This window comes from Rhinoderma darwinii (assembly GCF_050947455.1).
Source record: "Rhinoderma darwinii isolate aRhiDar2 chromosome 5 unlocalized genomic scaffold, aRhiDar2.hap1 SUPER_5_unloc_29, whole genome shotgun sequence".
Lineage (NCBI taxonomy): Eukaryota > Metazoa > Chordata > Amphibia > Anura > Rhinodermatidae > Rhinoderma > Rhinoderma darwinii.
In genome coordinates this window covers 155,738-173,746 of record NW_027461786.1, presented here as the reverse complement: position 1 = coordinate 173,746, position 18,009 = coordinate 155,738, and the positions used below count along the sequence as shown (strand labels likewise).

Sequence of the window (18,009 nt, the reverse complement as noted above, 5' to 3'; positions counted from 1 at the left end):
ACGCCTTCCTGGCAACGCCCAAATGCCCTGCTGCCATGCAGATAAACACTGGCAGCGGCAGCAAGTGCATGCCCACAGCCACCCCTTGTTCCTTCACACCTTGTATCAGCTGTAATCCAGTCCAGTCCAGTGCTGCCTGCTGAGCAGCACTGACCAACACTGCCTGGGCCCAGGCTTTTATCTCTGAGGCCCCATTATGATGTCAGAAAGCTGGCTCTGGAATCCTGAGGGCTCCACTATGACACGTGCAAAGTTCCGTCTGAACTTTATATAAGACGGTGAGGCTCAGTCAGTCACTCAGTGTTGCCTGAGAGGGCAACACTGCAACAGCCGGCCGCCAGGCTGTCTTTTTTTTGCACAGCTAGTTGCCTCCAGGAGGCCACAAGAGGGAGACAAGGGACTGCAAAATGGAAAATAGGCATCCACCAACTTTACAGACAACTTCTCCTTGCTCCTACAACCTCCATCCTTGCACAGTTTGTTATTCTTCTAGGTAACATAGTAACAAATCCAAATTGCTGCTCTCTTTGTAGGCAAGCAAGGCTTTGTTGCAACTGCAATTCTTACTTCTTCTTGAAATGTAGGGACGATAGTACATTCCATCACATCCATCTAGTGTACACAGGTAGGTCCATTGTGGCGGGCAGGCGAGCGGGCGGGCTGCTTTATTGGCTGTTTGCTGTTCCCCTACTCCACTCCACTATTTGACTGTTGTGCTGCATCAATCAATCAATCAATCAATCAATCAATCAATCAATCAATCAATCAATCAATCAATCAGTGGCTGGCTCAGGTGCAGCTCTTTAACTTACCTAAAAGGGAGGGCGGAGAGAAGACAAGGAAGGTGAATGAGGTGTTCCAATGTGAAATGCCGGAAACACAGAAACACAGACGACACACAACAAGAGGTGGCAATCTATTCATTAATTGCATTTAATCAATGAGCTCATTATCACTCATGCATTGTCCAACAGGTGTTGAAATAATGGGATTAAAAGGGGAGATCCCTTCAGAAAGACAGAAACAATAGCAAAGACAAAAAACACTTTTGGAATCTGCTTTTAGTCAACACATAAGGAAAGGGTGCACCGGTCCTGGAAATACTGCAATACCAGGTCAATGCGTGGAGTGGACAGAGCAAGCTCTATTTCCATCTCCCTGTTCTAAAAATCCATTTGATATATGGTCCCCAGATAGGGGACGTATCAGATATTAAACTGATAAGAACAGATACTACACTTGATCTTAGCCAAAAGGCCGAGAAGCGATAACCCGAACGGGCCGCGCGTTGCCCGAGCCTGCCCGATACTGCTGTTCAGCCCTTGCAGCGATTCAGCCTACTTCTAGGCAATTCCATGGGGCCCTGCAGGCTCACACACTCACAGCTACACGGGAGGTGAATAAAGGCCGGAGAGGAAGCCAGACAGGATTTGCTTCTTTTGCTTGCACCACAATGCAGTGCTGAAAGAGGAGGAATCTACATAAAAACGCCTTCCTGGCAACGCCCAAATGCCCTGCTGCCATGCAGATAAACACTGGCAGCGGCAGCAAGTGCATGCCCACAGCCACCCCTTGTTCCTTCACACCTTGTATCAGCTGTAATCCAGTCCAGTCCAGTGCTGCCTGCTGAGCAGCACTGACCAACACTGCCTGGGCCCAGGCTTTTATCTCTGAGGCCCCATTATGATGTCAGAAAGCTGGCTCTGGAATCCTGAGGGCTCCACTATGACACGTGCAAAGTTCCGTCTGAACTTTATATAAGACGGTGAGGCTCAGTCAGTCACTCAGTGTTGCCTGAGAGGGCAACACTGCAACAGCCGGCCGCCAGGCTGTCTTTTTTTTGCACAGCTAGTTGCCTCCAGGAGGCCACAAGAGGGAGACAAGGGACTGCAAAATGGAAAATAGGCATCCACCAACTTTACAGACAACTTCTCCTTGCTCCTACAACCTCCATCCTTGCACAGTTTGTTATTCTTCTAGGTAACATAGTAACAAATCCAAATTGCTGCTCTCTTTGTAGGCAAGCAAGGCTTTGTTGCAACTGCAATTCTTACTTCTTCTTGAAATGTAGGGACGACAGTACATTCCATCACATCCATCTAGTGTACACAGGTAGGTCCATTGTGGCGGGCAGGCGAGCGGGCGGGCTGCTTTATTGGCTGTTTGCTGTTCCCCTACTCCACTCCACTATTTGACTGTTGTGCTGCATCAATCAATCAATCAATCAATCAATCAATCAATCAATCAATCAATCAGTGGCTGGCTCAGGTGCAGCTCTTTAACTTACCTAAAAGGGAGGGCGGAGAGAAGACAAGGAAGGTGAATGAGGTGTTCCAATGTGAAATGCCGGAAACACAGAAACACAGACGACACACAACAAGAGGTGGCAATCTATTCATTAATTGCATTTAATCAATGAGCTCATTATCACTCATGCATTGTCCAACAGGTGTTGAAATAATGGGATTAAAAGGGGAGATCCCTTCAGAAAGACAGAAACAATAGCAAAGACAAAAAACACTTTTGGAATCTGCTTTTAGTCAACACATAAGGAAAGGGTGCACCGGTCCTGGAAATACTGCAATACCAGGTCAATGCGTGGAGTGGACAGAGCAAGCTCTATTTCCATCTCCCTGTTCTAAAAATCCATTTAATATATGGTCCCCAGATAGGGGACGTATCAGATATTAAACTGATAAGAACAGATACTACACTTGATCTTAGCCAAAAGGCCGAGAAGCGATAACCCGAACGGGCCGCGCGTTGCCCGAGCCTGCCCGATACTGCTGTTCAGCCCTTGCAGCGATTCAGCCTACTTCTAGGCAATTCCATGGGGCCCTGCAGGCTCACACACTCACAGCTACACGGGAGGTGAATAAAGGCCGGAGAGGAAGCCAGACAGGATTTGCTTCTTTTGCTTGCACCACAATGCAGTGCTGAAAGAGGAGGAATCTACATAAAAACGCCTTCCTGGCAACGCCCAAATGCCCTGCTGCCATGCAGATAAACACTGGCAGCGGCAGCAAGTGCATGCCCACAGCCACCCCTTGTTCCTTCACACCTTGTATCAGCTGTAATCCAGTCCAGTCCAGTGCTGCCTGCTGAGCAGCACTGACCAACACTGCCTGGGCCCAGGCTTTTATCTCTGAGGCCCCATTATGATGTCAGAAAGCTGGCTCTGGAATCCTGAGGGCTCCACTATGACACGTGCAAAGTTCCGTCTGAACTTTATATAAGACGGTGAGGCTCAGTCAGTCACTCAGTGTTGCCTGAGAGGGCAACACTGCAACAGCCGGCCGCCAGGCTGTCTTTTTTTTGCACAGCTAGTTGCCTCCAGGAGGCCACAAGAGGGAGACAAGGGACTGCAAAATGGAAAATAGGCATCCACCAACTTTACAGACAACTTCTCCTTGCTCCTACAACCTCCATCCTTGCACAGTTTGTTATTCTTCTAGGTAACATAGTAACAAATCCAAATTGCTGCTCTCTTTGCAGGCAAGCAAGGCTTTGTTGCAACTGCAATTCTTACTTCTTCTTGAAATGTAGGGACGACAGTACATTCCATCACATCCATCTAGTGTACACAGGTAGGTCCATTGTGGCGGGCAGGCGAGCGGGCGGCCTGCTTTATTGGCTGTTTGCTGTTCCCCTACTCCACTCCACTATTTGACTGTTGTGCTGCATCAATCAATCAATCAATCAATCAATCAATCAATCAATCAATCAATCAATCAATCAGTGGCTGGCTCAGGTGCAGCTCTTTAACTTACCTAAAAGGGAGGGCAGAGAGAAGACAAGGAAGGTGAATGAGGTGTTCCAATGTGAAATGCCGGAAACACAGAAACACAGATGACACACAACAAGAGGTGGCAATCTATTCATTAATTGCATTTAATCAATGAGCTCATTATCACTCATGCATTGTCCAACAGGTGTTGAAATAATGGGATTAAAAGGGGAGATCCCTTCAGAAAGACAGAAACAATAGCAAAGACAAAAAACACTTTTGGAATCTGCTTTTAGTCAACACATAAGGAAAGGGTGCACCGGTCCTGGAAATACTGCAATACCAGGTCAATGCGTGGAGTGGACAGAGCAAGCTCTATTTCCATCTCCCTGTTCTAAAAATCCATTTAATATATGGTCCCCAGATAGGGGACGTATCAGATATTAAACTGATAAGAACAGATACTACACTTGATCTTAGCCAAAAGGCCGAGAAGCGATAACCCGAACGGGCCGCGCGTTGCCCGAGCCTGCCCGATACTGCTGTTCAGCCCTTGCAGCGATTCAGCCTACTTCTAGGCAATTCCATGGGGCCCTGCAGGCTCACACACTCACAGCTACACGGGAGGTGAATAAAGGCCGGAGAGGAAGCCAGACAGGATTTGCTTCTTTTGCTTGCACCACAATGCAGTGCTGAAAGAGGAGGAATCTACATAAAAACGCCTTCCTGGCAACGCCCAAATGCCCTGCTGCCATGCAGATAAACACTGGCAGCGGCAGCAAGTGCATGCCCACAGCCACCCCTTGTTCCTTCACACCTTGTATCAGCTGTAATCCAGTCCAGTCCAGTGCTGCCTGCTGAGCAGCACTGACCAACACTGCCTGGGCCCAGGCTTTTATCTCTGAGGCCCCATTATGATGTCAGAAAGCTGGCTCTGGAATCCTGAGGGCTCCACTATGACACGTGCAAAGTTCCGTCTGAACTTTATATAAGACGGTGAGGCTCAGTCAGTCACTCAGTGTTGCCTGAGAGGGCAACACTGCAACAGCCGGCCGCCAGGCTGTCTTTTTTTTGCACAGCTAGTTGCCTCCAGGAGGCCACAAGAGGGAGACAAGGGACTGCAAAATGGAAAATAGGCATCCACCAACTTTACAGACAACTTCTCCTTGCTCCTACAACCTCCATCCTTGCACAGTTTGTTATTCTTCTAGGTAACATAGTAACAAATCCAAATTGCTGCTCTCTTTGTAGGCAAGCAAGGCTTTGTTGCAACTGCAATTCTTACTTCTTCTTGAAATGTAGGGACGACAGTACATTCCATCACATCCATCTAGTGTACACAGGTAGGTCCATTGTGGCGGGCAGGCGAGCGGGCGGGCTGCTTTATTGGCTGTTTGCTGTTCCCCTACTCCACTCCACTATTTGACTGTTGTGCTGCATCAATCAATCAATCAATCAATCAATCAATCAATCAATCAATCAATCAATCAATCAATCAGTGGCTGGCTCAGGTGCAGCTCTTTAACTTACCTAAAAGGGAGGGCGGAGAGAAGACAAGGAAGGTGAATGAGGTGTTCCAATGTGAAATGCCGGAAACACAGAAACACAGACGACACACAACAAGAGGTGGCAATCTATTCATTAATTGCATTTAATCAATGAGCTCATTATCACTCATGCATTGTCCAACAGGTGTTGAAATAATGGGATTAAAAGGGGAGATCCCTTCAGAAAGACAGAAACAATAGCAAAGACAAAAAACACTTTTGGAATCTGCTTTTAGTCAACACATAAGGAAAGGGTGCACCGGTCCTGGAAATACTGCAATACCAGGTCAATGCGTGGAGTGGACAGAGCAAGCTCTATTTCCATCTCCCTGTTCTAAAAATCCATTTAATATATGGTCCCCAGATAGGGGACGTATCAGATATTAAACTGATAAGAACAGATACTACACTTGATCTTAGCCAAAAGGCCGAGAAGCGATAACCCGAACGGGCCGCGCGTTGCCCGAGCCTGCCCGATACTGCTGTTCAGCCCTTGCAGCGATTCAGCCTACTTCTAGGCAATTCCATGGGGCCCTGCAGGCTCACACACTCACAGCTACACGGGAGGTGAATAAAGGCCGGAGAGGAAGCCAGACAGGATTTGCTTCTTTTGCTTGCACCACAATGCAGTGCTGAAAGAGGAGGAATCTACATAAAAACGCCTTCCTGGCAACGCCCAAATGCCCTGCTGCCATGCAGATAAACACTGGCAGCGGCAGCAAGTGCATGCCCACAGCCACCCCTTGTTCCTTCACACCTTGTATCAGCTGTAATCCAGTCCAGTCCAGTGCTGCCTGCTGAGCAGCACTGACCAACACTGCCTGGGCCCAGGCTTTTATCTCTGAGGCCCCATTATGATGTCAGAAAGCTGGCTCTGGAATCCTGAGGGCTCCACTATGACACGTGCAAAGTTCCGTCTGAACTTTATATAAGACGGTGAGGCTCAGTCAGTCACTCAGTGTTGCCTGAGAGGGCAACACTGCAACAGCCGGCCGCCAGGCTGTCTTTTTTTTGCACAGCTAGTTGCCTCCAGGAGGCCACAAGAGGGAGACAAGGGACTGCAAAATGGAAAATAGGCATCCACCAACTTTACAGACAACTTCTCCTTGCTCCTACAACCTCCATCCTTGCACAGTTTGTTATTCTTCTAGGTAACATAGTAACAAATCCAAATTGCTGCTCTCTTTGTAGGCAAGCAAGGCCTTGTTGCAACTGCAATTCTTACTTCTTCTTGAAATGTAGGGACGATAGTACATTCCATCACATCCATCTAGTGTACACAGGTAGGTCCATTGTGGCGGGCAGGCGAGCGGGCGGGCTGCTTTATTGGCTGTTTGCTGTTCCCCTACTCCACTCCACTATTTGACTGTTGTGCTGCATCAATCAATCAATCAATCAATCAATCAATCAATCAATCAATCAGTGGCTGGCTCAGGTGCAGCTCTTTAACTTACCTAAAAGGGAGGGCGGAGAGAAGACAAGGAAGGTGAATGAGGTGTTCCAATGTGAAATGCCGGAAACACAGAAACACAGACGACACACAACAAGAGGTGGCAATCTATTCATTAATTGCATTTAATCAATGAGCTCATTATCACTCATGCATTGTCCAACAGGTGTTGAAATAATGGGATTAAAAGGGGAGATCCCTTCAGAAAGACAGAAACAATAGCAAAGACAAAAAACACTTTTGGAATCTGCTTTTAGTCAACACATAAGGAAAGGGTGCACCGGTCCTGGAAATACTGCAATACCAGGTCAATGCGTGGAGTGGACAGAGCAAGCTCTATTTCCATCTCCCTGTTCTAAAAATCCATTTAATATATGGTCCCCAGATAGGGGACGTATCAGATATTAAACTGATAAGAACAGATACTACACTTGATCTTAGCCAAAAGGCCGAGAAGCGATAACCCGAACGGGCCGCGCGTTGCCCGAGCCTGCCCGATACTGCTGTTCAGCCCTTGCAGCGATTCAGCCTACTTCTAGGCAATTCCATGGGGCCCTGCAGGCTCACACACTCACAGCTACACGGGAGGTGAATAAAGGCCGGAGAGGAAGCCAGACAGGATTTGCTTCTTTTGCTTGCACCACAATGCAGTGCTGAAAGAGGAGGAATCTACATAAAAACGCCTTCCTGGCAACGCCCAAATGCCCTGCTGCCATGCAGATAAACACTGGCAGCGGCAGCAAGTGCATGCCCACAGCCACCCCTTGTTCCTTCACACCTTGTATCAGCTGTAATCCAGTCCAGTCCAGTGCTGCCTGCTGAGCAGCACTGACCAACACTGCCTGGGCCCAGGCTTTTATCTCTGAGGCCCCATTATGATGTCAGAAAGCTGGCTCTGGAATCCTGAGGGCTCCACTATGACACGTGCAAAGTTCCGTCTGAACTTTATATAAGACGGTGAGGCTCAGTCAGTCACTCAGTGTTGCCTGAGAGGGCAACACTGCAACAGCCGGCCGCCAGGCTGTCTTTTTTTTGCACAGCTAGTTGCCTCCAGGAGGCCACAAGAGGGAGACAAGGGACTGCAAAATGGAAAATAGGCATCCACCAACTTTACAGACAACTTCTCCTTGCTCCTACAACCTCCATCCTTGCACAGTTTGTTATTCTTCTAGGTAACATAGTAACAAATCCAAATTGCTGCTCTCTTTGTAGGCAAGCAAGGCTTTGTTGCAACTGCAATTCTTACTTCTTCTTGAAATGTAGGGACGATAGTACATTCCATCACATCCATCTAGTGTACACAGGTAGGTCCATTGTGGCGGGCAGGCGAGCGGGCGGGCTGCTTTATTGGCTGTTTGCTGTTCCCCTACTCCACTCCACTATTTGACTGTTGTGCTGCATCAATCAATCAATCAATCAATCAATCAATCAATCAATCAATCAATCAGTGGCTGGCTCAGGTGCAGCTCTTTAACTTACCTAAAAGGGAGGGCGGAGAGAAGACAAGGAAGGTGAATGAGGTGTTCCAATGTGAAATGCCGGAAACACAGAAACACAGACGACACACAACAAGAGGTGGCAATCTATTCATTAATTGCATTTAATCAATGAGCTCATTATCACTCATGCATTGTCCAACAGGTGTTGAAATAATGGGATTAAAAGGGGAGATCCCTTCAGAAAGACAGAAACAATAGCAAAGACAAAAAACACTTTTGGAATCTGCTTTTAGTCAACACATAAGGAAAGGGTGCACCGGTCCTGGAAATACTGCAATACCAGGTCAATGCGTGGAGTGGACAGAGCAAGCTCTATTTCCATCTCCCTGTTCTAAAAATCCATTTGATATATGGTCCCCAGATAGGGGACGTATCAGATATTAAACTGATAAGAACAGATACTACACTTGATCTTAGCCAAAAGGCCGAGAAGCGATAACCCGAACGGGCCGCGCGTTGCCCGAGCCTGCCCGATACTGCTGTTCAGCCCTTGCAGCGATTCAGCCTACTTCTAGGCAATTCCATGGGGCCCTGCAGGCTCACACACTCACAGCTACACGGGAGGTGAATAAAGGCCGGAGAGGAAGCCAGACAGGATTTGCTTCTTTTGCTTGCACCACAATGCAGTGCTGAAAGAGGAGGAATCTACATAAAAACGCCTTCCTGGCAACGCCCAAATGCCCTGCTGCCATGCAGATAAACACTGGCAGCGGCAGCAAGTGCATGCCCACAGCCACCCCTTGTTCCTTCACACCTTGTATCAGCTGTAATCCAGTCCAGTCCAGTGCTGCCTGCTGAGCAGCACTGACCAACACTGCCTGGGCCCAGGCTTTTATCTCTGAGGCCCCATTATGATGTCAGAAAGCTGGCTCTGGAATCCTGAGGGCTCCACTATGACACGTGCAAAGTTCCGTCTGAACTTTATATAAGACGGTGAGGCTCAGTCAGTCACTCAGTGTTGCCTGAGAGGGCAACACTGCAACAGCCGGCCGCCAGGCTGTCTTTTTTTTGCACAGCTAGTTGCCTCCAGGAGGCCACAAGAGGGAGACAAGGGACTGCAAAATGGAAAATAGGCATCCACCAACTTTACAGACAACTTCTCCTTGCTCCTACAACCTCCATCCTTGCACAGTTTGTTATTCTTCTAGGTAACATAGTAACAAATCCAAATTGCTGCTCTCTTTGTAGGCAAGCAAGGCTTTGTTGCAACTGCAATTCTTACTTCTTCTTGAAATGTAGGGACGACAGTACATTCCATCACATCCATCTAGTGTACACAGGTAGGTCCATTGTGGCGGGCAGGCGAGCGGGCGGGCTGCTTTATTGGCTGTTTGCTGTTCCCCTACTCCACTCCACTATTTGACTGTTGTGCTGCATCAATCAATCAATCAATCAATCAATCAATCAATCAGTGGCTGGCTCAGGTGCAGCTCTTTAACTTACCTAAAAGGGAGGGCGGAGAGAAGACAAGGAAGGTGAATGAGGTGTTCCAATGTGAAATGCCGGAAACACAGAAACACAGACGACACACAACAAGAGGTGGCAATCTATTCATTAATTGCATTTAATCAATGAGCTCATTATCACTCATGCATTGTCCAACAGGTGTTGAAATAATGGGATTAAAAGGGGAGATCCCTTCAGAAAGACAGAAACAATAGCAAAGACAAAAAACACTTTTGGAATCTGCTTTTAGTCAACACATAAGGAAAGGGTGCACCGGTCCTGGAAATACTGCAATACCAGGTCAATGCGTGGAGTGGACAGAGCAAGCTCTATTTCCATCTCCCTGTTCTAAAAATCCATTTAATATATGGTCCCCAGATAGGGGACGTATCAGATATTAAACTGATAAGAACAGATACTACACTTGATCTTAGCCAAAAGGCCGAGAAGCGATAACCCGAACGGGCCGCGCGTTGCCCGAGCCTGCCCGATACTGCTGTTCAGCCCTTGCAGCGATTCAGCCTACTTCTAGGCAATTCCATGGGGCCCTGCAGGCTCACACACTCACAGCTACACGGGAGGTGAATAAAGGCCGGAGAGGAAGCCAGACAGGATTTGCTTCTTTTGCTTGCACCACAATGCAGTGCTGAAAGAGGAGGAATCTACATAAAAACGCCTTCCTGGCAACGCCCAAATGCCCTGCTGCCATGCAGATAAACACTGGCAGCGGCAGCAAGTGCATGCCCACAGCCACCCCTTGTTCCTTCACACCTTGTATCAGCTGTAATCCAGTCCAGTCCAGTGCTGCCTGCTGAGCAGCACTGACCAACACTGCCTGGGCCCAGGCTTTTATCTCTGAGGCCCCATTATGATGTCAGAAAGCTGGCTCTGGAATCCTGAGGGCTCCACTATGACACGTGCAAAGTTCCGTCTGAACTTTATATAAGACGGTGAGGCTCAGTCAGTCACTCAGTGTTGCCTGAGAGGGCAACACTGCAACAGCCGGCCGCCAGGCTGTCTTTTTTTTGCACAGCTAGTTGCCTCCAGGAGGCCACAAGAGGGAGACAAGGGACTGCAAAATGGAAAATAGGCATCCACCAACTTTACAGACAACTTCTCCTTGCTCCTACAACCTCCATCCTTGCACAGTTTGTTATTCTTCTAGGTAACATAGTAACAAATCCAAATTGCTGCTCTCTTTGTAGGCAAGCAAGGCTTTGTTGCAACTGCAATTCTTACTTCTTCTTGAAATGTAGGGACGACAGTACATTCCATCACATCCATCTAGTGTACACAGGTAGGTCCATTGTGGCGGGCAGGCGAGCGGGCGGGCTGCTTTATTGGCTGTTTGCTGTTCCCCTACTCCACTCCACTATTTGACTGTTGTGCTGCATCAATCAATCAATCAATCAATCAATCAATCAATCAATCAATCAATCAATCAATCAATCAATCAGTGGCTGGCTCAGGTGCAGCTCTTTAACTTACCTAAAAGGGAGGGCAGAGAGAAGACAAGGAAGGTGAATGAGGTGTTCCAATGTGAAATGCCGGAAACACAGAAACACAGACGACACACAACAAGAGGTGGCAATCTATTCATTAATTGCATTTAATCAATGAGCTCATTATCACTCATGCATTGTCCAACAGGTGTTGAAATAATGGGATTAAAAGGGGAGATCCCTTCAGAAAGACAGAAACAATAGCAAAGACAAAAAACACTTTTGGAATCTGCTTTTAGTCAACACATAAGGAAAGGGTGCACCGGTCCTGGAAATACTGCAATACCAGGTCAATGCGTGGAGTGGACAGAGCAAGCTCTATTTCCATCTCCCTGTTCTAAAAATCCATTTAATATATGGTCCCCAGATAGGGGACGTATCAGATATTAAACTGATAAGAACAGATACTACACTTGATCTTAGCCAAAAGGCCGAGAAGCGATAACCCGAACGGGCCGCGCGTTGCCCGAGCCTGCCCGATACTGCTGTTCAGCCCTTGCAGCGATTCAGCCTACTTCTAGGCAATTCCATGGGGCCCTGCAGGCTCACACACTCACAGCTACACGGGAGGTGAATAAAGGCCGGAGAGGAAGCCAGACAGGATTTGCTTCTTTTGCTTGCACCACAATGCAGTGCTGAAAGAGGAGGAATCTACATAAAAACGCCTTCCTGGCAACGCCCAAATGCCCTGCTGCCATGCAGATAAACACTGGCAGCGGCAGCAAGTGCATGCCCACAGCCACCCCTTGTTCCTTCACACCTTGTATCAGCTGTAATCCAGTCCAGTCCAGTGCTGCCTGCTGAGCAGCACTGACCAACACTGCCTGGGCCCAGGCTTTTATCTCTGAGGCCCCATTATGATGTCAGAAAGCTGGCTCTGGAATCCTGAGGGCTCCACTATGACACGTGCAAAGTTCCGTCTGAACTTTATATAAGACGGTGAGGCTCAGTCAGTCACTCAGTGTTGCCTGAGAGGGCAACACTGCAACAGCCGGCCGCCAGGCTGTCTTTTTTTTGCACAGCTAGTTGCCTCCAGGAGGCCACAAGAGGGAGACAAGGGACTGCAAAATGGAAAATAGGCATCCACCAACTTTACAGACAACTTCTCCTTGCTCCTACAACCTCCATCCTTGCACAGTTTGTTATTCTTCTAGGTAACATAGTAACAAATCCAAATTGCTGCTCTCTTTGTAGGCAAGCAAGGCTTTGTTGCAACTGCAATTCTTACTTCTTCTTGAAATGTAGGGACGACAGTACATTCCATCACATCCATCTAGTGTACACAGGTAGGTCCATTGTGGCGGGCAGGCGAGCGGGCGGGCTGCTTTATTGGCTGTTTGCTGTTCCCCTACTCCACTCCACTATTTGACTGTTGTGCTGCATCAATCAATCAATCAATCAATCAATCAATCAATCAATCAAGTGGCTGGCTCAGGTGCAGCTCTTTAACTTACCTAAAAGGGAGGGCGGAGAGAAGACAAGGAAGGTGAATGAGGTGTTCCAATGTGAAATGCCGGAAACACAGAAACACAGACGACACACAACAAGAGGTGGCAATCTATTCATTAATTGCATTTAATCAATGAGCTCATTATCACTCATGCATTGTCCAACAGGTGTTGAAATAATGGGATTAAAAGGGGAGATCCCTTCAGAAAGACAGAAACAATAGCAAAGACAAAAAACACTTTTGGAATCTGCTTTTAGTCAACACATAAGGAAAGGGTGCACCGGTCCTGGAAATACTGCAATACCAGGTCAATGCGTGGAGTGGACAGAGCAAGCTCTATTTCCATCTCCCTGTTCTAAAAATCCATTTAATATATGGTCCCCAGATAGGGGACGTATCAGATATTAAACTGATAAGAACAGATACTACACTTGATCTTAGCCAAAAGGCCGAGAAGCGATAACCCGAACGGGCCGCGCGTTGCCCGAGCCTGCCCGATACTGCTGTTCAGCCCTTGCAGCGATTCAGCCTACTTCTAGGCAATTCCATGGGGCCCTGCAGGCTCACACACTCACAGCTACACGGGAGGTGAATAAAGGCCGGAGAGGAAGCCAGACAGGATTTGCTTCTTTTGCTTGCACCACAATGCAGTGCTGAAAGAGGAGGAATCTACATAAAAACGCCTTCCTGGCAACGCCCAAATGCCCTGCTGCCATGCAGATAAACACTGGCAGCGGCAGCAAGTGCATGCCCACAGCCACCCCTTGTTCCTTCACACCTTGTATCAGCTGTAATCCAGTCCAGTCCAGTGCTGCCTGCTGAGCAGCACTGACCAACACTGCCTGGGCCCAGGCTTTTATCTCTGAGGCCCCATTATGATGTCAGAAAGCTGGCTCTGGAATCCTGAGGGCTCCACTATGACACGTGCAAAGTTCCGTCTGAACTTTATATAAGACGGTGAGGCTCAGTCAGTCACTCAGTGTTGCCTGAGAGGGCAACACTGCAACAGCCGGCCGCCAGGCTGTCTTTTTTTTGCACAGCTAGTTGCCTCCAGGAGGCCACAAGAGGGAGACAAGGGACTGCAAAATGGAAAATAGGCATCCACCAACTTTACAGACAACTTCTCCTTGCTCCTACAACCTCCATCCTTGCACAGTTTGTTATTCTTCTAGGTAACATAGTAACAAATCCAAATTGCTGCTCTCTTTGTAGGCAAGCAAGGCTTTGTTGCAACTGCAATTCTTACTTCTTCTTGAAATGTAGGGACGACAGTACATTCCATCACATCCATCTAGTGTACACAGGTAGGTCCATTGTGGCGGGCAGGCGAGCGGGCGGGCTGCTTTATTGGCTGTTTGCTGTTCCCCTACTCCACTCCACTATTTGACTGTTGTGCTGCATCAATCAATCAATCAATCAATCAATCAATCAATCAATCAATCAAGTGGCTGGCTCAGGTGCAGCTCTTTAACTTACCTAAAAGGGAGGGCGGAGAGAAGACAAGGAAGGTGAATGAGGTGTTCCAATGTGAAATGCCGGAAACACAGAAACACAGACGACACACAACAAGAGGTGGCAATCTATTCATTAATTGCATTTAATCAATGAGCTCATTATCACTCATGCATTGTCCAACAGGTGTTGAAATAATGGGATTAAAAGGGGAGATCCCTTCAGAAAGACAGAAACAATAGCAAAGACAAAAAACACTTTTGGAATCTGCTTTTAGTCAACACATAAGGAAAGGGTGCACCGGTCCTGGAAATACTGCAATACCAGGTCAATGCGTGGAGTGGACAGAGCAAGCTCTATTTCCATCTCCCTGTTCTAAAAATCCATTTAATATATGGTCCCCAGATAGGGGACGTATCAGATATTAAACTGATAAGAACAGATACTACACTTGATCTTAGCCAAAAGGCCGAGAAGCGATAACCCGAACGGGCCGCGCGTTGCCCGAGCCTGCCCGATACTGCTGTTCAGCCCTTGCAGCGATTCAGCCTACTTCTAGGCAATTCCATGGGGCCCTGCAGGCTCACACACTCACAGCTACACGGGAGGTGAATAAAGGCCGGAGAGGAAGCCAGACAGGATTTGCTTCTTTTGCTTGCACCACAATGCAGTGCTGAAAGAGGAGGAATCTACATAAAAACGCCTTCCTGGCAACGCCCAAATGCCCTGCTGCCATGCAGATAAACACTGGCAGCGGCAGCAAGTGCATGCCCACAGCCACCCCTTGTTCCTTCACACCTTGTATCAGCTGTAATCCAGTCCAGTCCAGTGCTGCCTGCTGAGCAGCACTGACCAACACTGCCTGGGCCCAGGCTTTTATCTCTGAGGCCCCATTATGATGTCAGAAAGCTGGCTCTGGAATCCTGAGGGCTCCACTATGACACGTGCAAAGTTCCGTCTGAACTTTATATAAGACGGTGAGGCTCAGTCAGTCACTCAGTGTTGCCTGAGAGGGCAACACTGCAACAGCCGGCCGCCAGGCTGTCTTTTTTTTGCACAGCTAGTTGCCTCCAGGAGGCCACAAGAGGGAGACAAGGGACTGCAAAATGGAAAATAGGCATCCACCAACTTTACAGACAACTTCTCCTTGCTCCTACAACCTCCATCCTTGCACAGTTTGTTATTCTTCTAGGTAACATAGTAACAAATCCAAATTGCTGCTCTCTTTGTAGGCAAGCAAGGCTTTGTTGCAACTGCAATTCTTACTTCTTCTTGAAATGTAGGGACGACAGTACATTCCATCACATCCATCTAGTGTACACAGGTAGGTCCATTGTGGCGGGCAGGCGAGCGGGCGGGCTGCTTTATTGGCTGTTTGCTGTTCCCCTACTCCACTCCACTATTTGACTGTTGTGCTGCATCAATCAATCAATCAATCAATCAATCAATCAATCAATCAATCAATCAATCAATCAGTGGCTGGCTCAGGTGCAGCTCTTTAACTTACCTAAAAGGGAGGGCGGAGAGAAGACAAGGAAGGTGAATGAGGTGTTCCAATGTGAAATGCCGGAAACACAGAAACACAGACGACACACAACAAGAGGTGGCAATCTATTCATTAATTGCATTTAATCAATGAGCTCATTATCACTCATGCATTGTCCAACAGGTGTTGAAATAATGGGATTAAAAGGGGAGATCCCTTCAGAAAGACAGAAACAATAGCAAAGACAAAAAACACTTTTGGAATCTGCTTTTAGTCAACACATAAGGAAAGGGTGCACCGGTCCTGGAAATACTGCAATACCAGGTCAATGCGTGGAGTGGACAGAGCAAGCTCTATTTCCATCTCCCTGTTCTAAAAATCCATTTAATATATGGTCCCCAGATAGGGGACGTATCAGATATTAAACTGATAAGAACAGATACTACACTTGATCTTAGCCAAAAGGCCGAGAAGCGATAACCCGAACGGGCCGCGCGTTGCCCGAGCCTGCCCGATACTGCTGTTCAGCCCTTGCAGCGATTCAGCCTACTTCTAGGCAATTCCATGGGGCCCTGCAGGCTCACACACTCACAGCTACACGGGAGGTGAATAAAGGCCGGAGAGGAAGCCAGACAGGATTTGCTTCTTTTGCTTGCACCACAATGCAGTGCTGAAAGAGGAGGAATCTACATAAAAACGCCTTCCTGGCAACGCCCAAATGCCCTGCTGCCATGCAGATAAACACTGGCAGCGGCAGCAAGTGCATGCCCACAGCCACCCCTTGTTCCTTCACACCTTGTATCAGCTGTAATCCAGTCCAGTCCAGTGCTGCCTGCTGAGCAGCACTGACCAACACTGCCTGGGCCCAGGCTTTTATCTCTGAGGCCCCATTATGATGTCAGAAAGCTGGCTCTGGAATCCTGAGGGCTCCACTATGACACGTGCAAAGTTCCGTCTGAACTTTATATAAGACGGTGAGGCTCAGTCAGTCACTCAGTGTTGCCTGAGAGGGCAACACTGCAACAGCCGGCCGCCAGGCTGTCTTTTTTTTGCACAGCTAGTTGCCTCCAGGAGGCCACAAGAGGGAGACAAGGGACTGCAAAATGGAAAATAGGCATCCACCAACTTTACAGACAACTTCTCCTTGCTCCTACAACCTCCATCCTTGCACAGTTTGTTATTCTTCTAGGTAACATAGTAACAAATCCAAATTGCTGCTCTCTTTGTAGGCAAGCAAGGCTTTGTTGCAACTGCAATTCTTACTTCTTCTTGAAATGTAGGGACGACAGTACATTCCATCACATCCATCTAGTGTACACAGGTAGGTCCATTGTGGCGGGCAGGCGAGCGGGCGGGCTGCTTTATTGGCTGTTTGCTGTTCCCCTACTCCACTCCACTATTTGACTGTTGTGCTGCATCAATCAATCAATCAATCAATCAATCAATCAATCAATCAATCAATCAATCAATCAATCAGTGGCTGGCTCAGGTGCAGCTCTTTAACTTACCTAAAAGGGAGGGCGGAGAGAAGACAAGGAAGGTGAATGAGGTGTTCCAATGTGAAATGCCGGAAACACAGAAACACAGACGACACACAACAAGAGGTGGCAATCTATTCATTAATTGCATTTAATCAATGAGCTCATTATCACTCATGCATTGTCCAACAGGTGTTGAAATAATGGGATTAAAAGGGGAGATCCCTTCAGAAAGACAGAAACAATAGCAAAGACAAAAAACACTTTTGGAATCTGCTTTTAGTCAACACATAAGGAAAGGGTGCACCGGTCCTGGAAATACTGCAATACCAGGTCAATGCGTGGAGTGGACAGAGCAAGCTCTATTTCCATCTCCCTGTTCTAAAAATCCATTTAATATATGGTCCCCAGATAGGGGACGTATCAGATATTAAACTGATAAGAACAGATACTACACTTGATCTTAGCCAAAAGGCCGAGAAGCGATAACCCGAACGGGCCGCGCGTTGCCCGAGCCTGCCCGATACTGCTGTTCAGCCCTTGCAGCGATTCAGCCTACTTCTAGGCAATTCCATGGGGCCCTGCAGGCTCACACACTCACAGCTACACGGGAGGTGAATAAAGGCCGGAGAGGAAGCCAGACAGGATTTGCTTCTTTTGCTTGCACCACAATGCAGTGCTGAAAGAGGAGGAATCTACATAAAAACGCCTTCCTGGCAACGCCCAAATGCCCTGCTGCCATGCAGATAAACACTGGCAGCGGCAGCAAGTGCATGCCCACAGCCACCCCTTGTTCCTTCACACCTTGTATCAGCTGTAATCCAGTCCAGTCCAGTGCTGCCTGCTGAGCAGCACTGACCAACACTGCCTGGGCCCAGGCTTTTATCTCTGAGGCCCCATTATGATGTCAGAAAGCTGGCTCTGGAATCCTGAGGGCTCCACTATGACACGTGCAAAGTTCCGTCTGAACTT

The 18,009-nt window shown here is 47.9% G+C and overlaps 12 non-coding genes across 12 annotated transcripts; all 12 read right to left on the bottom strand.

The window, feature by feature from the left end:
* Positions 1–1,078: 1,078 nt before the first annotated feature.
* LOC142689406 (U2 spliceosomal RNA) lies at positions 1,079–1,269 on the bottom strand. Its single transcript, XR_012858300.1, has one exon. It is a non-coding gene; the product is annotated as a U2 spliceosomal RNA (small nuclear RNA).
* Positions 1,270–2,553: 1,284 nt separating this feature from the next.
* On the bottom strand, positions 2,554–2,744 carry LOC142689369 (U2 spliceosomal RNA). Its single transcript, XR_012858267.1, has one exon. It is a non-coding gene; the product is annotated as a U2 spliceosomal RNA (small nuclear RNA).
* Positions 2,745–4,036: 1,292 nt separating this feature from the next.
* On the bottom strand, positions 4,037–4,227 carry LOC142689367 (U2 spliceosomal RNA). The gene has a single exon (XR_012858265.1). It is a non-coding gene; the product is annotated as a U2 spliceosomal RNA (small nuclear RNA).
* A 1,296-nt stretch (positions 4,228–5,523) lies between these two features.
* LOC142689366 (U2 spliceosomal RNA) lies at positions 5,524–5,714 on the bottom strand. Its single transcript, XR_012858264.1, has one exon. It is a non-coding gene; the product is annotated as a U2 spliceosomal RNA (small nuclear RNA).
* Positions 5,715–6,994: 1,280 nt separating this feature from the next.
* LOC142689365 (U2 spliceosomal RNA) lies at positions 6,995–7,185 on the bottom strand. Its single transcript, XR_012858263.1, has one exon. It is a non-coding gene; the product is annotated as a U2 spliceosomal RNA (small nuclear RNA).
* A 1,284-nt stretch (positions 7,186–8,469) lies between these two features.
* On the bottom strand, positions 8,470–8,660 carry LOC142689404 (U2 spliceosomal RNA). Its single transcript, XR_012858298.1, has one exon. It is a non-coding gene; the product is annotated as a U2 spliceosomal RNA (small nuclear RNA).
* Positions 8,661–9,932: 1,272 nt separating this feature from the next.
* LOC142689364 (U2 spliceosomal RNA) lies at positions 9,933–10,123 on the bottom strand. The gene has a single exon (XR_012858262.1). It is a non-coding gene; the product is annotated as a U2 spliceosomal RNA (small nuclear RNA).
* A 1,300-nt stretch (positions 10,124–11,423) lies between these two features.
* Positions 11,424–11,614, bottom strand: LOC142689363 (U2 spliceosomal RNA). The gene has a single exon (XR_012858261.1). It is a non-coding gene; the product is annotated as a U2 spliceosomal RNA (small nuclear RNA).
* Positions 11,615–12,891: 1,277 nt separating this feature from the next.
* LOC142689362 (U2 spliceosomal RNA) lies at positions 12,892–13,082 on the bottom strand. The gene has a single exon (XR_012858260.1). It is a non-coding gene; the product is annotated as a U2 spliceosomal RNA (small nuclear RNA).
* A 1,281-nt stretch (positions 13,083–14,363) lies between these two features.
* LOC142689361 (U2 spliceosomal RNA) lies at positions 14,364–14,554 on the bottom strand. Its single transcript, XR_012858259.1, has one exon. It is a non-coding gene; the product is annotated as a U2 spliceosomal RNA (small nuclear RNA).
* A 1,292-nt stretch (positions 14,555–15,846) lies between these two features.
* LOC142689360 (U2 spliceosomal RNA) lies at positions 15,847–16,037 on the bottom strand. The gene has a single exon (XR_012858258.1). It is a non-coding gene; the product is annotated as a U2 spliceosomal RNA (small nuclear RNA).
* A 1,296-nt stretch (positions 16,038–17,333) lies between these two features.
* Positions 17,334–17,524, bottom strand: LOC142689358 (U2 spliceosomal RNA). The gene has a single exon (XR_012858257.1). It is a non-coding gene; the product is annotated as a U2 spliceosomal RNA (small nuclear RNA).
* Positions 17,525–18,009: the final 485 nt, after the last annotated feature.